Source organism: Lichenostomus cassidix, chromosome 2, assembly GCF_008360975.1.
Source record: "Lichenostomus cassidix isolate B80296 chromosome 2, HeHo_3.0, whole genome shotgun sequence".
Taxonomy (NCBI): domain Eukaryota; kingdom Metazoa; phylum Chordata; class Aves; order Passeriformes; family Meliphagidae; genus Lichenostomus; species Lichenostomus cassidix.
The window spans coordinates 29,869,422-29,892,326 of NC_139482.1; the positions used below are offsets into that span (position 1 = coordinate 29,869,422).

General features: G+C 38.6%; 1 protein-coding gene and 1 long non-coding RNA gene across 5 annotated transcripts in view; both read left to right on the top strand.

Moving 5' to 3' along the window:
• The window catches only part of HDAC9 (histone deacetylase 9), a 457,439-nt gene that overhangs the window by 113,152 nt on the left and 321,382 nt on the right, over positions 1–22,905 (top strand). The window lies entirely within an intron of this gene.
• On the top strand, positions 20,616–22,483 carry LOC146441048 (uncharacterized). The gene is made up of 3 exons (XR_014850394.1): positions 20,616–20,770; positions 20,855–21,011; positions 21,711–22,483. It is a non-coding gene; the product is annotated as an uncharacterized LOC146441048 (long non-coding RNA).

Here is a 22,905-nt window from a genome sequence, read left to right on the forward strand (position 1 = left end):
AAGCCTTCTACTTTTAATCTGAAACATTTGCATTCATTTGCATCAACACAAAATGATATAAAGGGTGGATATCTGTCTTTTATGTCTGCTCTCAAATGGTGTAATGAAAAACTAAGGAGAATTAGCCCTATAACTTTTTCTTTCTTTCTTTCTTTCTTTCTTTCTTTCTTTCTTTCTTTCTTTCTTTCTTTCTTTCTTTCTTTCTTTCTTTCTTTCTTTCTTTCTTTCTTTCTTTCTTTCTCTCTTTCTTTCTCTCTTTCTTTCTTTCTTTCTCTCTTTCTTTCTTTCTTTCTCTCTCTCTTTCTTTCTTTCTTTCTCTCTCTCTTTCTTTCTTTCTCTCTCTCTTTCTTTCTTTCTCTCTCTCTTTCTCTCTTTCTCTCTCTCTTTCTCTCTTTCTCTCTCTCTTTCTCTCTTTCTCTCTCTCTTTCTTTCTTTCTTTCTCTCTTTCTTTCTTTCTTTCTTTCTTTCTTTCTTTCTTTCTTTCTTTCTTTCTTTCTTTCTTTCTTTCAGCAGTGGTATACAGGAGACTCCCCTAATTTAAAGCATAAATACGCAGAGAACTGAATGATGGCACCATTTAGAGTCCCCGTGTGATTTGGAAAGCAGATTGTTCGTAACCCAACGGAAAGTTTAACGAGCCGGCCTCTGCCTCAGTCTGCTGCAGAAGAGGCCTGGGAACTGGTGTGCTGTCATGACAGAACCTGGCACTGCTGGGTGCTTGGCCAGATTCACTGAATACTGAATTTATGCCTTGCAGCTACTTTTTTTTTTTTTTCTTTTTTGGTAACAGCAGCAAATTTAAACTGCATCCTAAAGTTTGAGACACTCAAGCATGAGATTCTTCCTGCTGCACTTTTTACAGACTCTTAACTCAGATTCCTTGCAACTGGGAAAAGGAAATCGTATGTTGTTGCTGGCCTGGCCTACCTGGCAGCAACCAAAACGAGGTCAGAGAACTCAACATTTGTAATAATAGATGGATTTTAAGTAGTTGATACTTACTTTTTGCTTTTTAACTTAGTTTTGATTGTTAATAGAGCAAAATAATTTAGTCAAGCTGCTAAAAGCAGTACTGCTCCCAGGGTTTTTAGTTTATCTGTATTTCACATGGGCATTTTAATATGTAATTTCCTTTGCTATGCATGGCAAGAGGATTTTTTCATCTGTGCCAGTCCTTTACTGGGAGAGCTCTTAGCCAACTTCTCTTTATTCTTGAAAGACCAATTCCCTTTCCCAGCTGCTTTAGTCCTAGAGCAAATGCTAACTCAGCGCTGGCAGGCTCCCCTTAGCGGGAATGCATTCCTTCCTTTGCAGGATTTGACACTGGGAGAGCAACTGGCGCTCCGGGCAAGTCCCAGAGGATCGATAGCTCTTTCAGTGGGATGCACTTTGATGGTGAGAAAGCAGCCTGCTTTGTTAAGCTGTCCAGATGATCAGGTCAGAGCCTGGACTGCACAGCCCACTGTTCACCAGGCCAAATACCTGTTTCTCAAGACCCTGACCAACAAAGTAGAAGAAATTTTCCTATCAGGAAAAAAAAGTTAAGAGAGTTATGGAAAATTTTCCTGTGAGAAGTAATTTGGTATTTGTATGGTTAAACTTAAGTTTTAACAACCTCTCTTCAGGAATTACTGGGGTTTTTTTTTGGTAAGAGGTCATGATCTTTTATGTCAACAGTAAATCCTGTGAACTTAATGATGAAGGTAAGGAACTAGGTAGTCATTGAAATGACAAAGAGTTTGCTTTCATGCATTTGGGAAGTTTTTATATAATTTAATCTAGAAATAAAAGGAAATTAGAGGAAGTATAGTAGCTGCTGTAGCTAAAATGTCGGCTATTCCAGTTATTTCATCTTAGAAAAAGAAAATTTTATACTTCTTTGACTTGAATACTGAAGTGTGTATCTGAAATATTTTTTCTGTTGCTTCTTTTTTTAATTGGAATGTCAAGTCAAGAGTCTTGTATGACTGGAACAAACTGTTTCAGTATAATCACATTGCAAGCTATATTTATCACCTTCTTTGACTGTTGAGATTTTATAGCAACCAAAGTTTCCCTGCTCAGAATCCTAACAAATGTTCAAAAGACGTATGATAGAAGATTTTAAATCTGTGTTACAATTTTTTTTTTAAGAAAGAAAACTAAAAGCCTGTAATGGGGCTGTGACTGTTGTTGGACTTCCTATGAAAAAGTAAAAATAAAATAATCTTGAGGTTAGGCGTCAGGACTTAGATCTTCCCTCACCAGTCGGCCAGAGCAAGTTACTGTTTTTTGCTTGCTTTTTACCTTGTGATACCCGAACTCTCCAACTGTCTGAATTCAAGTAGGTCAGAAAGCAGAAGTTACATTTGGGACCTCCTCCAGCTGAGAAGCAAACTGAATCTAGGTCTTCTGCTTCCTGCTAAACTGGGCTTTCAGGGGAAGCTTGGCCAGGATATGGAAGCCAAACTACATTTTCGGGACAGCTATGCTTTGAAAAGAAAGCTGCTATGTCTGCATTTTGAGAGGAACTTAATGGTGTTGGGACAGCTTAGTTATGTGCAGAGCACAGCTATCCTAAGGGCGATTGGGGTGGTGCTCTGCCTAGTGTCCAGGCTGGTCAGGGGTCAAGATCAACTGAGGTGCTGCAAACCTTGGACCAAAGAAGTTGTGGTTTGCACAGTGACTGACTTTTGTGCACCTGCAGCATCCTCACCCAGACAAAAGCACTTGGTGAGCTTTGGTGCTGCTGAGACTCTATGGGAGTTCAGGAAAATTTTCGTTGGAGATTTGAAGTTTGAAAAGCTTCAGTTATTTATATTCTAATCTGTGATATGACTGAGTACTGGATTCCCAGTGTTGTGCAGAAGAATTACTCACAAAACCATATCCTGAAGAACTGTGTACTCCCTTACCTATTAAGTAGTTTGTATGCCAGCCTGGCCATGAGTGTCTGCAATCTCTGTCCCTTCCTGACCCAACATTCTTTACAACACTATAATCTCCATGAATTGTGACTGCAGAGTACAGAAGTTTTGCTGTGCCTCTAGATGGAAGGCCTTCTTAAAGCAGACTTGAAAATGTGTCATAGGATTACTGCAACTGTGATTAATATTGTATTTGGGATTGGATCTTTATTTTCTGTGGATGCATGGAGCTCAGGACTAGAAGGGGGAAACTTATCACCACATTCAACTGCACAAATAAGAGGGTCAATATATGTTGCATTAAAGTATTTTCTCCAGCATTCTTTTAATTTTCAGCACATACTGTGCACATATTACCTTTCATTATGATCTAATGCTAGTTTTGCTGTAAGGAGATCATGTGACTTTGAAATAGAAACAGAGCTAACCGTTAGGTTGGGGACAAGTGTTCTGTTTTGTAAGAAGATCTCTGTCAGTATATTATTCACCTGTTTAGAAGAACATGGAAAATTCCATTTTATTCTGCACACAGAAATCCTTCAGCAATCCGTGTTAAGCCAACATTGGACATGGCTATTTGTAACTTTGGGGAAATATTTCATTTTTTCTGAGGAGCCTTCCTGGTGAGAAATGCAGAGCACTCATGCACAAATTTAAGCCTATTTTCGTTTCTTTGATTCTAATATTCCAGGAAAGCCACTTTGCCTAACTCATAGATAATTTTTCTTACATAATTTCCCATTAAGTCAGCATGTGTCAGTTAGGGCATAGTAAGGCATTACTGAAAAAAGAAACCTTGGTCAAGTTTTAATTCATGGCACACCTCTGCATTGTGGTCTTCAATATTGTTGCGAACATTCTCAGAAGGCAGGCTGGACTGCAGCAGGCTTTCTTGCACGCAGAGTTGCTTTGATATTTCTTTTTAGTGTGAAGCACACAAAAACTTGAACTCCCAGTTTTTGTGTTTTAGATAGGCTGGATAGAGCTCTATTAAAGGCAGGCAGAAGATGTCTTGCAGTCTGTTGGTATTGAGAGATGTGGGTTGAGTGGTAGCTGTGCTGGATGTGAATACATTGCTAGACTTGTTTTGCTATTGCTGGCAATATACCTGAATGTTGCTTGGCACATTTTGCATAAAAATTGCATTTAGCCCATAATGGTTTAGCAAATGAACCATTTGTCCAGTGGTAGGTGACGCTTTAAGCCCTTTAATGAGATGTCAGGTGAATTGCAGTGGTTGGCACTGATGGATGGGGTTGCTGAAGCACTGGTGAGGTGCTGGTGCAGGGCTACTAAGGGAAAGGTCTTCTTCAGAGCTTCCTTTCGTTTGAGCCACAAAGCTGTAATTACATAAACAGATCTGCTTCAGCCAGCACAACGTGTCATTATGGATTTTCCAGCTAATCTGTCCATTCATCTTAATGGTGCAGAACTTGTGCTTCGTGTCACTCTCTTCCTTTGTTCCACTCCTTCATCTCTTGAAACGTCTGTCATGAAGAAAGTGTTTATCTTGAATTATGTGTTGAAGAAGGTTAGAGAGCACACTTCTGAAGCTTGGCATGAAATTTCCTAAACAAACCTTGCCGGTTGCTTTGTGAAAATAACAGAGGTATGGATTTCAGATTAACATTGCGCATTAATGTCTTTAGAAGCACTTAAAAATAACGGCTGTGGTGTTGGTGACTAAAGGAATCCTGTTGAAGTGCATGTGACATATGCATTATTAACAAATCAGCTTATTCATTGTAATGAATATTATTATGATAAATGTTATCTTAATGCACAATGATTAACAGTTATTACAGAGACTTTTTATTAGCTGAAACATTTACTTGTGTTACATTTAATTTAATACAGCACAAAATTTAAACACTTTTCTACTTGGATATTTTTGTATTGGGCTAATGCTGGTATTGTGTTGCTGTACAAACACTTATAGAACACACATTTGCAGGGAAGTGGAGAATGCAGTGTGAAGGCTCAGGGACCTGCCGGAGCTTGAGGCACAGAAGGTATTATATTAGAAACAGCAAAGAGTCTCTGACTCACAAGCAGCTCACAGCTGTGGAATGAAATTATTTCACTTTAGCCTCTCTGCTTCTCTTTTTCCAATAGCTATCTTCAATTTAGGATGTGATCTTTTCCCTACCCTTCAGTAAGAGATGGTCTCTGATGAATTTCTTTGATCTACACATAATACTTCAATTCTTTTTCTGCTGCCAGTTGTGCCTATTCTGACACTTGTTTTTCTGAATTTTATATTAAATTGATATTAGCTATATTTCTGAGTATTTTTATATAAATTTTGAATTAAAATACCTGGAAAATTTGTTATGGGTAGCGAACAAACAGCTGAATGAAAACCAAAATGTGTTTGGGAGACTGGATTCTTAAGGTTTGTTTTCTCTATATTCATGTGCAGAAACAAATAAAAGAGAACAGATTTGTTATATGCATCCAACTATTTTGCTTTCTTAGATGTGAGGATGCAGTGTTCCCGCTTCACTGAAGACCTTCACTGTTTAGTTTTCAGCAATTTATGGTAGTATATACTAAATCTTAAGCATATGAATACTTCTAAATGAATCAGTAGGATTACTCATGATTAAAACTTAAACTCTGTCTATGTGCCATTCTCACAGGAGCCTAAAAGGTATAAATGCAATTAGCAATCATCTACTTTTTTTCTCACACTTTGTTTGGTTTCATTTCAGAAATAGCATTGTTATTCTTCCAGTGGATTAAGGATTTCTGAACAGCTGATAGCAATGCTAAAGTGAATTTGAAAGTGCAGGTAGTGCTTTGTAATGCAGCTAGACATGGCAAAATTGGTTTCTATAATTAATGCAATACTACCAGTTTAAATGTGATTAAAATCTTGTTGATTACTCCTATTAAATAAAATTCTTGCAATCCTGTAAAGTTCAGTGGAATTGTCATCTTGTACTTTAACTCAGAAGTGGTTTTCTTTATGGCTCAATATTCAATTGAGCAGAATATGTGTGGATGCTGTACCTACTCTAAAAATAATGTCAAGGTCTTAGAAATCCTCATTATAAGTAAATATAAACCAAAAAAAAAAGATCAAGACATCTGTGGGTTTTGAAATGTCCACATTCTTTTCCAATCTTGAAATATAAAATTATGCAAAGCATGGAGTTTAACCAACTGGCTTGTATCAACTCCCTCATTGTATATAACTAAACTGCATAAACACAGTGAACAGCATAAATAATTACACTCCTTTTTGTCAAAGGGAAAGTATTAAGAAAGACAGAACCAGAATGGTTTCCTGTAATAAAGATAGTTAATCTAATAATAAAGTTAATCTAATACCCATCAGCAGCACTGCCAATATCTGGGTATATTCAGGAAGGATAACAGTGTACTACTTTGGGATTTTCAGCTTTATTCAGATGCTTATGGGGAACTTCTGCTTAAGAGAATTAGAAGGGCAGGAACAGATGCTTTATAGGATGCTCAGGTGCCAATGCTTGTCGAGAGACTTGATAACAAGATACAATTTCTCACAAAAAAATGCAGATCTTTGTCCTGTGCCATATGATTATTTTTGCTTGTTATTTCTTTGAGGAAATCAGTGAATTGTATAATTGCTTAGGAAATGCACTGCTGCTATAGTATTTGAAATACAATTTTTATGTGGCACTAGACCTCTTGTAAGTGAAAAGAGAGAGCTAGGGTGCCGTGAATGACATTTCAATAATCCAGGTCACTGACACAACGTTAGCTCTGAAAGGGATGTACTCGGTGCTGCTCCTAAACTTTGAACTGTTGAAGTAAATCTCTTTTATTGATCATTAACATTCCTCAGCTGTTCCTTGAAATTCCAGTTATCTCTGGGCAAGAAAGTTGGGAAATACATTGTTTCTATTTCAGGACCATGGAACTTGCAAATAAATTTCAAAAATTGTTAACACATTTACTGCTACTGTTACTGTTTTCTGTTGAGATTCACTGGGTTACATTTTGGAATGGAAAGTATTTTTCAGTTTAAAAACTATGAAAAAACTTCCTGGAAATTAAGACTTATTATCTTCTCTTTTATTCCTAGTATGAAATTCAGTCTAAATTGCTATAAACTTGATAAACCAAAACCTTAGAATTTAAAAAAAATGGTGGAAGGCTTTGGCAGATTTCATGCTGCAGAATTCTTCTCCATTCTGTCTGTGTGCTGCAGCTCTTATCACTGAAAACCTTCTCTCAGCTACTGCTGCATACCAAATTAGATCTTCAACATAGCACTGAATTCAGTGTTTATTAGACTAGATTTTCCCCATGGCCATTCAGCATTGAAGCTGAAATCCTGACTATTTAAATAAGGGCCTATATTTTGAGTAAATTTTAGACCCAGTAGTTTTTTTTTGCTTTCTATTTTAGACCATTTATTTGTGATATCTTCATAGTAAATATGTTGGTGACAAGTGCCAAGTCTCTGTCATGAGTAACATATGAAGAAAGTGCTAAGTCCATGATGCTTGCTTATTAAAATACCTCCTGTACATGAAAACAGTTCTATTGAAAGCTAGTTTATTAATAAAACCAAGCCTGTTTATAGCAGCTATCTTTCACTGCCTTTGCTACACCTCACCCAGTGCAGGTGACATCACTGATTACCTTGGATGGGGAGTTCCTGTGTCTTTAGGAGTGTATTTACATTGAATAGATACCTATCCTTACTGTTCACAGTCCAGCCAATTTAAACAGTGTCCCATTGTTGATTTAGACTAATCATACTCACTTATTCTCGTGAAATTTTCTAGAGTGTATTTCAACAAAACATGGACGTTCAATTTGGTTTATGTTTTATCACAGGACAACTGATCATACCATTCGAAATGAATCTCAAATTAATGGTCTTGTTAGCAAAATGAAATCACTTGAGAAGGATCATTGCATGGTTATCTGTTGGGTGTGGTGAGCAGGGACTGAGCAGGAGGCACACAGAGGCACAGCAGGGTCAGAGGGCTGTCGGTAGAGCTGTACGTTCATAGCAGCAGTAACCCAAGTGTTGCCAGCACCTGAGCCTAATGCTGGGAAAGTCACCAAAAGAAGTCACCTGAAGGTGGTACGAGATCTGTTGTGGCTTAACCCCAACCACCAACAAAGCCCCACAGAGCTGGTTGCTCACTCACCCCACAGTGGGAGGGAGGAGAGAATCACACAATCATAGTGGCTTGGGTTGGAAGGGACCTTAAAGAACATTTAATTCCAACACCCCTGCCACGGGCAGGGACACTTTCCACTAGACCAGGTTGCACAGAGCCCCATCCAGCCTTGTCTTGAACACTTCCAGGGATGGGGCATTCACGAGTTTTTTGGGCAACCTATTCCAGTGCCTCAGCACCCTCACAGTGAAAATTTCTTCCTAATATCTAATGTAAACCTGTTCTCTTTCAGCTTGAAGGCATTCCCCCTTGTCCTGTCACAACATGCTCTTGTAAATAGTCTCTCTCTATCTTTCTTGTAGGCTCACTTCAGGCACTGGAAGGCTGCAATTAGGTCACCCTGGAGCCTTCTCTTTTCCAGACTGAGCAATCCCAGTTTTCTGAGACTTACCTCACAGAAGAGGTGCTTCCTCCCCCTAGTCACCTTTTTGGCTCTTCTCTGGACTCATTTCAAGAGATCAGTGTTCTTCGTATGCTGGGGACACACAGCAAGGACCATCAGAAGGGTAAAAGTGAGAAAATTCCTGGCTTGAGATAAAGACAGTTTAATAGGTAAAGCAAAAGCCATGCACACACAAGCAAATCAAAACAAAGAATTCATTCATCCCTTTCTATTGTCTTGCCAGTGTTCAGCCATCCTCAGGAGAGCAGGACTCAAGCATAATCATGATTTGAGATTACAAATGCTATCGCTCCGAATGCCCCCCCATGCCCTTCCTTCCCTTCCTTCTTCTTCATACAGTTTTCTGTGCTGAGCTTGATGTCGTATGCTCTGGAATGTCTCGTTGTCCCATTGGGATCAGCTGTCCCTGCTATGTACCCTCTGAACTTCTTGTGCATCCCGAGCCTGCTTGCTGGTGGGGCGGGGCAAGAAGCAGAAAAGCCCTGATGCTGTGTGAGAACTTCTCAGCATTAGCAAAAATATCTCTGTGTTATCAACACTCTTTTCAGCACAAACACAAAGCGTGGCTCCATATTAACTGCTGTGAGGAAACCTTATCTCTACGCATCCAAAAACAGCACAAGATCTTAAGAGGTTATTGCCTGAAGGGTCAGGGGTCTTTATGTGAGCTCCTGCAGCCAGGGTTTCTGTGGCCAGAGTATTTTGGGATTGTACAAAACTTATTATAGGACATTTTAATGGGGTTGTGTGAATGCACAAGATTTGGTATGGGATATTTGAGGGAAGGTTCAAAGGTTGATGAAAGTGGGTCAGGGAGGAGAAAGTGCATGAAGATGGAGAGGAAAGGGTATAGATGGAGTTTGTCCCTTGTAAGCAGGTTACTTTTCCTTACACTCATCTCACAGAGCACTATGCCTGATTGCTGCAGTGTATATTCCAGTAATCTCCTATATCCAGCCATCCCCTACATCCACCCTCTGCTCCCAGCCTGCCTGTGTGAACCCTAAGAAACTTGGAGATCATCTAGCAGGCCTGAGTGCCAGGCACTGGCACACAAGGCTGTGGGCCTTGGGGCTGCCAGGTGCAGGGAATGGCAAGCTGGGCTCCGTGGGGCGGCTGTTGGACCACTGAGTATGTGTGCTGGGACAGCTTCTGCTCTTCACAGGGCTTTGAATGTTTGTGCTGTGGCTGGTTCATATTTAGTGTTTGGAAGTCAGGGCTGCAAATAAAACTGCATGGCTGACGATGGTTTATTTTCTGTATGTTTAATATATGAAAGTAGCTAGCAGGTGACTAGAAAGAAAGAATTTTGTTCTGTCCCTCATGTTAAGTTGATTTACTATTATGAAAGCAAACACAGATTTCCTCTCTTGTAGACTTTGTGCTTGAGACTGCACACAGGGTTTTCTACAGCATTCCTGAGATGCCTGAATAAACATGTGGACTCTCTTATATAAATAACAGTGCACATAGAGTAATGTATGCGTATATAAGAATATTATTTTTTTAAAGTTTATTTCTACATGGATTTTGTGGAAGGCAAATACAACACAATGCAAACACAGGTGGAAAATTTGCTTTTTGGTGAAAAATTTTAATAGCAATTTTTTGGTGAAAGATTTTAATAGCAAGAAGATCAGAAGATAAAACTGTCTAACTAGAATAGAAAAGATTTGTTTCTCCCTATGATGGAGTTTGCTGAAAGATAGATTAAATAGCATCTATCTACAGATACATGATGAAATACCTATTTGTAGATATGTATAATATTTTTGTTATATTGTTAGCATCTAATTAACTGATAAAGTTTCTTACAATAATAAATGATTTTTTGAGGTACTGCATTTGACCAGTTTGCAAGTGTAAGTCAAGGTGCAGTAAGTTGTTGTCAAGTGTCTCCTGCACCTGGAAAAGCGGAACTGTAACATCTATCAGTGATTCACTTACATCAGTGAGGATAAGGTTATTCTTTAGCTGCACTTAAAAGTGGAGGTTTTCAAATGCTACGGCTTTAGCCACATAGCACCAATCAAGAATATTGTGTGAGTTGAAGGAGAAAGCTACACTTAGAGCAAGTTTCTGATGTGCAGCTCCATGAATATGCTACAATATATTGCTATTTAAGGGGGAAGAAAAGGAGTAAAAAAAATGGGATGTATTCAGTTGTTCATGCTCTCTGTGATGACATTGAACACTTTGCTTGTGCTTTTTCTGTTCTGTGTTTGTGAAGGCAGTGACGATTTGCTCATACATGGGAACCCAGAAACTGGTTTGTTTAGGGTTATAATTGTGTCAGTCTGTGCTGTATAGAAATGGCATGTGGCAGTAAACGTGAATCCATAATTTATGTCCAGTATATATATGAGTTGTTTTGGAGTACGAGTTTCATGTATATATATGCTTTTTGCAAGAGAAAAGGCAACAAGCAATTTACATACAGTTTTTTTCCTTCTAGAGAGCTATTAAAAGCTTTAAATCACTCCATTTCACTATTGAGTATTTTATATACTCACCAAGTATTAGGGAAACCAATAAACATTTTAGAAGGCTTTAAATGGTATTAGAGGTATTATTTTTGTGCTTATATAAGGTATAAGTACCTTAGTTCAAAGGTAAGGCTTAGAGAGTGTCATAAACATAATCCTAAAGGAACTAAAATAGATTTCTGACTCATAAGTATATAACAACTTTTAGAATCAACATAGCTAATCTTCTTAAGCATTCAAAATACCTATTTGCACCTTTCACTGAGAAGTTTGGGAATCTCACATTTTCAGATGCGAAATTCATGCTTTGGGCCTGCTGCTGTTACACTGTACTATTAATACATCATTTAGAGTCAGGGCATATAACCATATGTGGGTGGATAAGGGAAACAGTTGGTGGAAAGCAGAGGAAAACATTTTGATTAAACATTTGAGTGTTTTGTTGGGCTTTGGTGATTTTATTTTCTCTTTTGTTGTTTTGTGGTTTTGGTGTCTGTGGTTTTTAGCTGTTTTGTTTGGTTAAGGAAGGAATGCAAATGGCTCTTTGAAGCTGTTCATAATGTTGAAAACTGTTTCAGAACTAAAAATCCCTGCACAAATCACAGATTAAATGCTTTCAAAATACAAGATGCCCCATTAGTATGCTGAGTAGATATGTGTGCACAAGACAGGTAGATTTATCTATGTACTCTGTAACATGCGTAAGCCAACTCAGACGTCTGGAGATGTCTGTGTGATGGATCACATAGCCTCATGATAAATGAGTTCTCTCTCTGTGTGTAGCTGAATGCAAACAATATGTGTGTTGTGTGTCCAAAAAACCATTGTAAGTTGCCCTTGAGACTTACTTTTAGTTAAATGATTTCACAAAGGTAGTAAGAAAAGTGGGAATAGCTGCCTTACAATACATCTAAGAGGATGTTGCCATGAAGGTAGAGATAGGATTTTTTGGAGATGTCCAGCAAGATAACAAGAAAGAATTGTCATAAATTTAAAATAAAAGGGGAAAAATCTATGAGGATAATGAAGCCGACAGATTACTCAGGAAGGTTATGGAGCCTCTGCCCTTGGAGATTTTTGGTGCCCAATGGGATTAAGCCCTAAACAATGTGATCCAAATTCAGTGTTGATCTGGCAGAGCAGAAGGTTAGGCTGGAGATGTCCCGAGGTCCCTTTGAACCCAAGTGCTTCTGGGAATATGCAATAGTTGGAGTAAACTCAGTCAAATTCTCTCTCCAAATGTATGACATTTCCTTCTGCAGAATGACTTACCTTCCAACACAGTTGTAGTAAAATTTACCTCTCATAAAACAAAATACATAACCTTTATCTTGTATATTTATTTAAACATCACATTAGACCTAAATACGGTATTTTTTCAGTGACACGTAAGATCACTCTGTTGAGATACAGTCTTTGGTATAAAGTTCCTTTTCATCACAAAAATCTGAGCATGAGCATCAGTGCATTTATTAAAATTTTCCTGCTATCACCGAACAACTTACCTTTTAGTTCACAGTGCTTTTGAATCCTAAACTTCACTCTTTGCTTCTCTTGATCCTCTTTGAATTGGCTGGTAGGGGGAGCTGTTGATTGGAGTTCAGTCCATCCGGTTAGTATTGTTTTCCTTTGGTATTATTATTCACTAGAGGGCTGACTGTTTAAATGCTTGAGTGAAAAGACCATTTTTTCCAGTTATTTCTGTGTTCAGAAAATATTCATTTGGGTACAAAAAAGGAGAAACCAGGAAGCATGAACAAGAATCTCTGATGTTCAGCTCCAAACTGCTACAACTTAATCCTTGGGAAGAAGTCATTGCTAGCATGTATTTACCTAGTATTACCGCAGCCCCCAAAAGGCTTGAGTGCTGTATCTGTAAACAGGGTGTAGCTTTGAACTGATACCTTGATAAAGTTCATTGTGCAGATCATAAACCCAGCAGGGTTCATTTGTATTTAGGATTGTGCTCTGCTCCAGCATTTGGAAAGTGTTTGATTTGGCTACAGTATCCTTCCCTGATCCCACCCTGGTTTAAATTATGCTTTTTCTCTTTTCCTTTTCTGTGCTGGATGGTGCAGCTGAAAGCGTCCTTCGCTTTCCATGCTGGGCTGAGCGCAGAATGAGAGGGTTATTTCTTCCCTTAGGGGTGGTGTGGGAAGGAGTCAGAAATGCCTTTCAAAGAGTCTTTCAAAGTCAGGAGTAATTGATGCTTTTTGAATTCTCCAGACTGTGGTCTGTAGCTTAGCAGTAGACATGTTATGTGGTTTTGTCCCCATCTGCTTGTTCCTGGCAATTTCTAAGAGTTTATATGATCTTCACAACCAAGCAGTCTGTTGTCTTTTATGAAAACCTGGAAACCAGGAGAAGAAGACCAAGGAATGCCAATATTCAGAACTCATAATACAAAAGTTTCATTCAGCTCCTGTTCTGGTGCTGTTTCTTGTGTCTCTCCCGATATGAAGGCATGTCTGGAAGAAGCTTGAAAGCAATACTCAAGGAAGGCACCTAAGCATGTGAGATGGGCCTCACCAGGCTTGTGCCATGGAGTGCAAAGGGGGAACTACTGATTTTCAGGGGTGCTGTTGAAGGTAGCTCAGCTTATTCATTCACAAACTGCTCATACCCCAGTCAAAACACCAACCTCTCTTAGAATGCAGATACTTCTTAATGTACAGAGTCTTTTTTATGCCAGGGTTCCAAACTGCTGCCAGTTAGACACTAAAAATGTAGGCACTTGTGTTCAGGTAACCTAATTGGGTGAAAGAGAAACAGCCCCCCCAAAGATTTGTCTCCAGCCATTAGAAGTGATCTGCTCACTTGTGCATTTGTTTCCCACTCAGACACAGGAATTACATGCAATTATAAGCTCTCAGGGTGAAATCTGCTGGCCAGAATTGCTGCCAGACCCCTGCAGAGGGAGCTGGCACAGAGGACTTCCCACACTCTCTTCCCTGCTACCTTGGGCTGCTGGAAAGATTTGGTCTGTGAACAGATGAGCCTTTTCTACTCCTATTTCCTCAGTTTGAAATGTTGATTCTTTGCTTGCAGATAATCTTTCGATCCTTTTTTGTCTGGCCCACAAACTTGTAAATCATGTCATTCATATCCTGATGGTTGCCAACTGTATTAATCTTTAAAAATAAAGTGAGCCACTGTATTTTCCTATGGCAGACATCCTGGAGCCCTCTGTTTTGGATGTTACAGGCATCATGCTACACATGGGCCAACAGAAAATTCCTCAGGATAAAGTGATGGAAACAAATTTTTATATAAGATATCCAGTTTAAAAAAAGAAAATAAAAGAAAATAAAGTAAAAAAAGAAGAGTTTTGCAGATTAGGAGGCATTTTTGGGCAGCAGACCTTCAAATAAATTGCCTTGGTTCAACCAAAACTGCAGTGACTCATAATCACATCAGTATAACATTTCTGCCTCCCACTGGGATGTTTTGGCTTTTCCAACTGATTAATAAGAGTATCTGACAGTCATCTTTATTTCTGACATACTGGACATGTACTCAAGGATTTCCAAAAACATTTTTAATACAGGCATAATATTATCAAAGAGCTCATGGGACCCAGATGCTATTTGCTGAATTATTTCTTTTCCCTGCTGTTTAAAAAAGAGCAACAAAGTATTTGAAATTAATTTCAGTCTCTTGAAAGCATTTGACAGGCACTCTGCTGTTGACACTTAACTAATTATTGATAATTTATTTTTTAAAGCCTATTTATTTTCAATTTTGGAACAGGTAGATAGAAAAAGATGTAATGATAACACGTTTCTCAGTGTCTATTTATGTATGTATATATAGATGTGTAATTCTGGAGTGCAACCTCTCTTGTTGGGTTGCTCTGGTCTTCCCATTGAATACAATTCCACAGCATATTTTGCTTTGAAAAGCTCTTACACATCCCTTGCTTGTAAGATTCTTTAAAGCTGTGCCAGACACAAAGATACTCTTTTTTCTTTTAGCATTATTGAAACTCTAAAGTATTAAAAATCACCACTTCCTTTATGCCAGCTGAAATCCTAAGGAAAACTGTGGGTGATTGATTAAATGGTAATTGTATGTGAGCATTCCAAACTACTCTAGCAGTAGAAGGAGCAATAGGAAGACCATGCTGGAAGCATATGACTGAGGAAAGGCAAAGACTGTTGGCCAGCCCACTTCTCTGACTGCCTCAATACCCGAGTGTATCAGAGGTCTGCCTTTTTTAGAGAGGACACTTGGGACATGAACTCTCCTGATTTCTGGGTTGTGAACAGAAAGCCATAAAGGGCTTCCTGCTAATTTTCCTTTCAAATTCAGCAAGTCATAGCTGTGGTGCATCCTCTTAAACCTGTGAAGGAACAGTTTTTGGTTGCAGGCTAGTTTTCTGCTCAGCACCAGTGCCACTACTTGGTGAGCACTGAAGGGCTGACTAATGGTTCTTCCTTCAGCTGGGGTGGTATTTAGTGGGGTAAGGTAGCATGGCTGCATAAACCAGGGTTTATTTTTCCTTTTGTTTCTTCAAACACATTCTTCCACACTTCATTTTGCTGCTTTAAAATTGTGTTGTTTGCATTGTGAACTCATGCATGCAGGTTCAGGATATGCAAGTTTTCAGGAGCTGGCAGAACCTTATATATGTTTATATATTAGATTGGTCTTTAAATGTATAAATATGCACTAAGGTTTCTGAAGGAATTGTGCTCTGTTCAGAGAACAGGGGAATGTAAATAGCTCTTACACATCTTTACATGCCGTGGTAATTTCACTCACATAAATATCTAGTAGTGGACTCATAATTAACAAGATAAACTTTCCATAGTGTGCAAGCTGTTCCTGCACAATTAAGTAATTGCAGACCAAACTTACTAAATGTGCATTTAATTTAACTGTTATATGGTATGTGCATAATAGAGAGCTGCAGAAGAGAGGAATATCCCTGTGAGACTTTACTTCAAAAAGCTAGGATTTGAAGGATAGCTACTTGGTTGAATCAATCATGACCTCATCAGATCAAAACCATATTTGTGGGATGTTTTGATTCAATGAGCACATAGCCCTGTGCAACAAAGACTGGAAAAATATTACTAAACTTAACTGCAATTTTTGTTGTCTTAGTAGCTTGTATTTGGATTTTGGACTACATTTCATTTAGGCAGTGCAATCAGAAAATTTTACTCCTAGGAAAGTTTTTACACAGATGTAAAGGTGGCTTTTCTGAAGCAGCGTCTTCTTGTCTGTGACCCTGTGATAGGATGCTTGGTTAGAGAGGAATGAAAATTGAAGCTTATTGAATGTGGTATTCTAATTAAAACAGGTGTATAATCTAGTTCACTTCTGCTTCCAGGTTCTTTCCCTGGCATCAGTTGAAAACTTGGGCTGGCCCTAGGCCCAATTACCCCTCTGCCCTCTCTAGATGCTTAGTAGTGCTTTAGATAAGTCATCTCATCTCTTTGTTTCAGTTCTTTACTTATGTTACAGAGCTAACATGCTGCTTCTCTCATTCTTTGACATTCACATCTGTTTTATCTCCATTCAATAGGGCCCTCAGTTGGTCTTTTCTCCCCCTACTCTTTTTATAAAGAGCCTTCCTTGGTGGTAATCCCATCTCAGGTGGGACCCCTAACCATTGCCATAATAAATCGATCTAACAATAAATAATCATATTTTAAACCCACAGTCCCCTAAATATCTACAGGATTTTACACTCTATCTGTGCACCCTACAGTGAAAAAAGAAAAAAGATCCTGCCTGCAATATTTCAACTAACTCATAAACATTTGATCACAATTTATAGCCATAACCATAACCCTGATGTAGTCTGAGACCTTTCTGCTGTGAATTGATTCAGTTCAGTAGTATTTCAATGTAAGTTTTACAGAAGTCTCATATTCCTTAAAAATGAAGGATTTAAAGATGAAAATAGGATATGTTCGCCATATTATATTCAGGTTTTGTTTTTTTAATTTTATGTTTTTTCCTGCCCAGGCATTTTCTGTTCCCAGTACTTCAGTCTTTCCTTGTCTGGGCATAAGTGCTTCAAACACATTTCTGGGAGGCTCGATGCCTTGATTTTATTGACAAAGCCTTCAGCAATGGCCCACAATGCGAGCAGGCCTGGTGGCTGAGGCCTGAGTCTGTCCCAGGAGTGAGGTGAGGGTGGCAAGTGTCTCCCTGCTGGCCACCTGCAGAGCAGGGCACCCTGCCAGCCTCCAGGGCCTTGAAAGGTGCAGCCTGGCAGTGGTGAAGCCACAGCAGCTGCCCAAGGCAGCTCAAGAACATGCTGGGGAATTTCCGGCATGCTTTCAATAGGTGCGGCAAGTCAGCAAGTTAAAAATATTTATGTTTTCGGTTGAACTCTGCCTGGAATGATGTGTCAAGTAAAGAAGCCTGCCCACTGGCAGGGCTTTCCACCAAGGAGATGGGCAGGCTGCACATGTATAGCAGATAGATGAGCTTGGTCCTCCCACAGAGAAGGCAGACATGCCCTTCCCTAAGGCTGTTGTCATTGACCTGACTGCTGGTCAGTCCCAGGTGTCTGCTGAGCCAGCCTGGGACTGTGGTGAAGACCCAGGATTTTTTGCTGATCTGAAAGAGTTACCTTATCAGGACTCTGAAGGTGCTCTAGAGACCATCTCTCCTCCTCCTGTCAAAGGTGGTTTGGTTCCTCTCAAGCTCAAACTGGGGAGCTCAAACAGTAGTACACCGGCCTCTGCAGAAGTACTTACAGTTGTGGCATGATGGGGTGGACAATTCTACTGAAGCAATTCTGTGCATGCCAAGTTATTTTAAATTTGCTTCTCTGATATTAGCTGCTGTATTCTTATTATCACTAAATAATTGAAAGAGAAGCAAAATAATAATCTTTTAAAATTAATGATGTTTTCACCCTCCTCTCCCCCCCCCAGCTTAATTAATTGATCAAATCTAACTGCCTTTCCATTTGTGGTTTAACCCCAAGCAATGGCATGCAGATGCAATCTGTAGGGTAGATGAGTTCTGGTTTCCACTGGCATCAGTGAAACTTCTAATTTAGTGAAGATACCATATGGTCCACAGCTTTGCTTTTCTTCTTAGGTAGAATAATGTAATTTCACAAGAACAATGAGGATTTCAAATGGATGGAAGACAGCTCAGAGAACTGAAGGAGTGAAGTGTTTAATGAATTGCAATGTAAAACTGAAGAAAAATAGTAAGTTGAGCATGCATCATAGATGAAACTTCTTTGAAAAAACCCTGTTTTCCTAAATTATAGAAAAATGCAGTAAAAAATATGTAATCCTATATTGTCAAGATTCTTAGGGCAACCAAACAAGTTTTAAATACAGGAATTTTGGCCTTCATTCTTGAGGCAACAGGGCTAAAATGATAACACCCTCTGTCTTTTCCCGTCAAGCTTTAAATCACATTGGGAAATTTCAACCAGATTTAGCAGAAGAGCAGAAGTCTGGAATTCACGATAGAAAGTCTGCAGTGCAGTGACTGTATGACAGCTTGTCTTGCTAATTGCTTCCTGAAATCATTAGGATTTATAAAGCTATTAAGTGTTAGTTTTTCTATAAGATTGCAATTAGTGTTCTTTTTTCAAGCAGAAATCAATTTTTCCTGCTCTTTTTCTAAAGTATCTAGGTACACACAAGCCAAACTATTATGTACTCTTTGGTACAGTTAGAGTAGAAACTAGCAGTGTAAAAAATTAGTAATTTTCATGTATATTTTCTCTTGCAAGTAGGGACCTGTGTTCCTTTTTGCTCACAGTATTTGGAATATGTATATTTTAAAAGCTAAAAGAATATGTATGAAGAACATACCAATTTTGTCAATTTGTTTTCTTGAATCTTTGGTAGATAATCATCCTGGCTTCTGTTGACACTGAAGTATACTGCAAACTCAGAAATGCATACCAGTTAGCAACTTGAGTTTGTCTTGCTAAAATAGATAAGTTCCTTCTCGATAGTTTCAGCTGCTGAGAGTAGTGTGCAGATGTTCTTTCATGCTAATCATTCAAGAGAAAATAATAGTTTTCATTTCTTTGGACCTAAACATTAGTCAGTTTGAACAGCAAACCACTATTGTATGCCTATCTCCTAACTCAATTTTTAATTCTCCTTATTCTCGTCCATAACACAATTATACTTCTTGAAGAGCATTGCTTTGGGGTTTTTTTCTGATGTAGTGCAGTACCTCAGTCTACAGGAATTAATTTTTATGTCATTATGAATGAAAACTCTGAAACAAAGGTTTTGAAGTCTTTTTCTCAGATTTTAAGAGTTTGCTTTTTCTATTAAAAATAAATTGGTTTTTTTTTAACTCAATAGACATTCCACACAACATGTGTGTCATAAATATATCCCAGTACATCTAAACAGACAGTCCCAGTCACTAATTTACATAGTTGCAGTCAAAACATTTCCCAATTTGGTACTGATATTACTAAGTAGTATCACTCTCTCTCATAAAAATATTTTGTTGCTCTCAACTGACACACTCCTTTTGCTGCACAGTTGAATTCTGAAAGCCTCTGTCTTACCTACTCTTAGTTGTATGATGTTTTTTCTAAACCAATGTTTATAAACTGGACTTTATTGAAAGATTAATTACTTATAAATAGTAAGAGACAGTAATACTTTGTTAATATCCTCTAAACGAGATTATACATGTAGATTTTTAATACCAGTGATGAACCACAGAATAACTAGGCTGATGCAAAACAATATACAGTATGAGGAAGTACTTATGCTTTATTTTTACTTCTCACACATGTTTCTGTAAAGCTCAAATTATCCCTTGACTAGTGGAAGACAATCTGTTAATTGAAACCTAGGTTACTTTTCTCTTTCTTAAGGCCCAATTTAGACTAGTTTTCAAAAACTAAATAAACAACAGTCTGCCTGCCCATTAAAAAGCAGTGTGTCAGGTTTCTGTGTAATTAAGTCTTTTAAATAATCTCCACTTAACCGTTCACAAGGGGCCATGTAATCTTTAAGGATTTACATTGCCATCCCCTTTTGTCCCAGAATGATGGGCATATGCTTGGGTGCTGCAGGGTGGGAACGATTTGTTCACTGAAAAACAGCTGCAGGTAAATCATCAGAATGTACTTTATGACACCAGCACTATTTGCAATATGTAAATTTTTAAATGGTGAAGCAAAGGTTTTGTCTGCACTGACATTTTAGTTAATACTAAACCCATAGCAGATGTGCTGACTAGTTAAACACAGGGTTTAAGTGGAATAAGCTTTCCCTCTGCAATTTGTCTGTATTGCAACGGTTGCTTTAGTAAAGGCACTGCAAATGGTGCATAGAGGATGTGTGTGACCCCTGTGCATTACAGCTTTGCACTGCTCTGCTCCCTGAATCCTGGGGACTGGCAGGGCTCTGCTGCCATTTTGCTCCTGCTGCCTGTGGTGGCCACTTTGGTTGTCTGGATTGGAACTGACACTAGGGGTTTACAGGTAGAAAAACCTGTACAGGGTGGGTTTTTGAACACACTGGAACTTCTTGGGGCAAGAATCTAGAGCAGGGAAGATTAACAGACCTCACAGTGCACAAGCTGAAACCCGAAGAGCTGGAAGTAGCATAATATTTGATGAAGGGGAGCAGAGGTGTGACAGTGACCTCCTGGGCAGGAACACTGTCATTGTGACTGCAGGATTGGAGCTTGGGACTGAATAGATGAGGAGACTGGGACAGAAGAAAAATCCACTGCAACACTTCACTGCAGGTGAAATGAAGAGCAACTGTACTTGGAATGCTGTCAGTGCCATGCAGTGCTAACCATTGCTTGAGGACAAAGGTAATGTCACATGTCACGTCCCACATGGGCAATCAAGTGGCTCCTCTTTATTTTTAGTCTTCTAGTGCTGCACTTTTGTTTCAGCGGATCAGCAACCTGCTGCACATCTTATCAGACTTCACAAAACTCAAAATCGAGCACATTGCTGCAGTGTGAATTGGAGGAAAACCTGTAAAGAAGTGTCAAGAGCCTGGAAAGAAATGTCTTCATATCTACCTCGCTGTTCCATGCAAAGAATAAGGTGTGAATATAGATTACATAATGATCAAAGAGGAGAGAGCAAAAGCTGTGGTAGAGCAATGATTGCTGGGAGCAAATGTGTCAGAAGTTCTGTGGAAAAAGCCAGCACACAGAGGTGTCGTTAGAGGTTTAGTTACAGTGGCCTTGCACAAGGGTTTTAAAATGAAAGTTGCGCCCTCGAGATTATTCTGGTGTTTCCTGCCTTTTTAATCTTTAATCAAACCTTTTAAATTTTGTTTGAATTGCTGTGTATGTGTGGTCACATACCAGTGCACTTGCATGTGTCGCTGTTGAGCCGCTAGCAGAGTAAAGAACCCAGTTCTCAGTGGCAAGAAGGAATAAACCTTTATTGTTTTGATTTCATCATATATATAGAGTTTTCAAAGGTCACCCAGATTGGTCAGTCAGAAACCTCCCCCTAGGCCTGATTGGCCAGGCCTGCACTGTCCAGATCTTGGGACACTGTTTTTAATAACATCCAAACTTTATCTTTATTTATAAAACACAAAAAGAATTCTCATGGGAAAGACCTGTGCTAGCCACACCAGTGCACTTGCATGTAACATTCTCTCAATGTACCTCTACCAAATTATTATAAATAGTTAGAAGCATTGGCTCAAGAAGTTGAGCTGAAAATAGTTGGAGGCTGGGAAAACAGTATGTTTATTCTATTCTTACTCTGTTCTGTGTACCTGCACAGGAGTTACTCCATCAGGCTGGGTGCAGAGCTGAGTGAATCTGTACTCTGACCCAGGACATCTGTACCTACATCACTATAATGTAAGCATGTAAATTAAATAACAAAAAGTTCATTGAAATAGTTTTGAAACTTTAATGCAAGCACTATGGATATCTTAACAAAAAAAAACTTTAAAGTGGAATATCTTGCATCTCTTTTTCTGTAAACAAACTAGAAAAGTATGTTTTAATGTAACTGCAGTTTTGAAAAATATACATCCAAAAGGGGGAAGATTTGAGAGAAGATTCAAAAATTCAAGTGTCTGAAACGAGCAGTCTTTGAAGATAGTGCTGAAGTGCTTAGACTGCCCTACTAGTATTGCTGGTTCTGCTTTGTCATGGGGGAGTACTGGGCTTGGTCACTGAAGGCAGATGGTCACTGAAGAGATTATTTAGATTATTTTTGGCTTTTGGGGTCAGTACTTCAGATCGAGACTCAGATCTTTGCAGGTGTGGAATTTCTTTGCATGTCTGAAATGTTACTAATTTAAAAATAGCTAACATGAGTGTTTAGTGTTCTTTTTCCTTAAGTATTCATTGAAAATAATGTTTTTGAATTTAGCCTTTACATGCTATATTCCAAGCAGATCTTTACGGCTGAATAATAAACCCCTGGAAATGAGGAGTTATAATGGAAAATACAACTTAACCTTAAGTAGAACAGCACGTTACAAAAACACATATTTGGAATCTACAAAATCCCTTGCTTCCAAGGGTGGTGTTACAGTGAAAAGGAGTTCAATAACAGTTTAATTGATCATAAATACATAACGTATTTTATGATGATTTGATTGTGTTAAAAATTTCATCTTACAGATTTTAATAAAGCAACCTACTGGTAAACGTATTGCAGTTGCTTTTCTTTTCCTTTTACTCAGGGTCTCAGCAGAGTGAGGCATAAATGACTTCATGTTAGAAGCTGGCTAATAAAGGTAGATTTCTTTTTCCTTTTACTTGTTTATGAAGCTGAAAAATTGTGAGGCACATCAATAGTGTGTGGCAAGCTAATTTCTACAGTTACTTGGCTGGCCATGAGTAAAATGTAATGGTTAGGCTGAATAACCCATTTTCCTTTGTAAACATGAAATGCAGTAAGTGATCTCAGATGTGCATATCAAAATCAGGAAAATCCCCATCTTCTGCAAAACAGAAGAAAA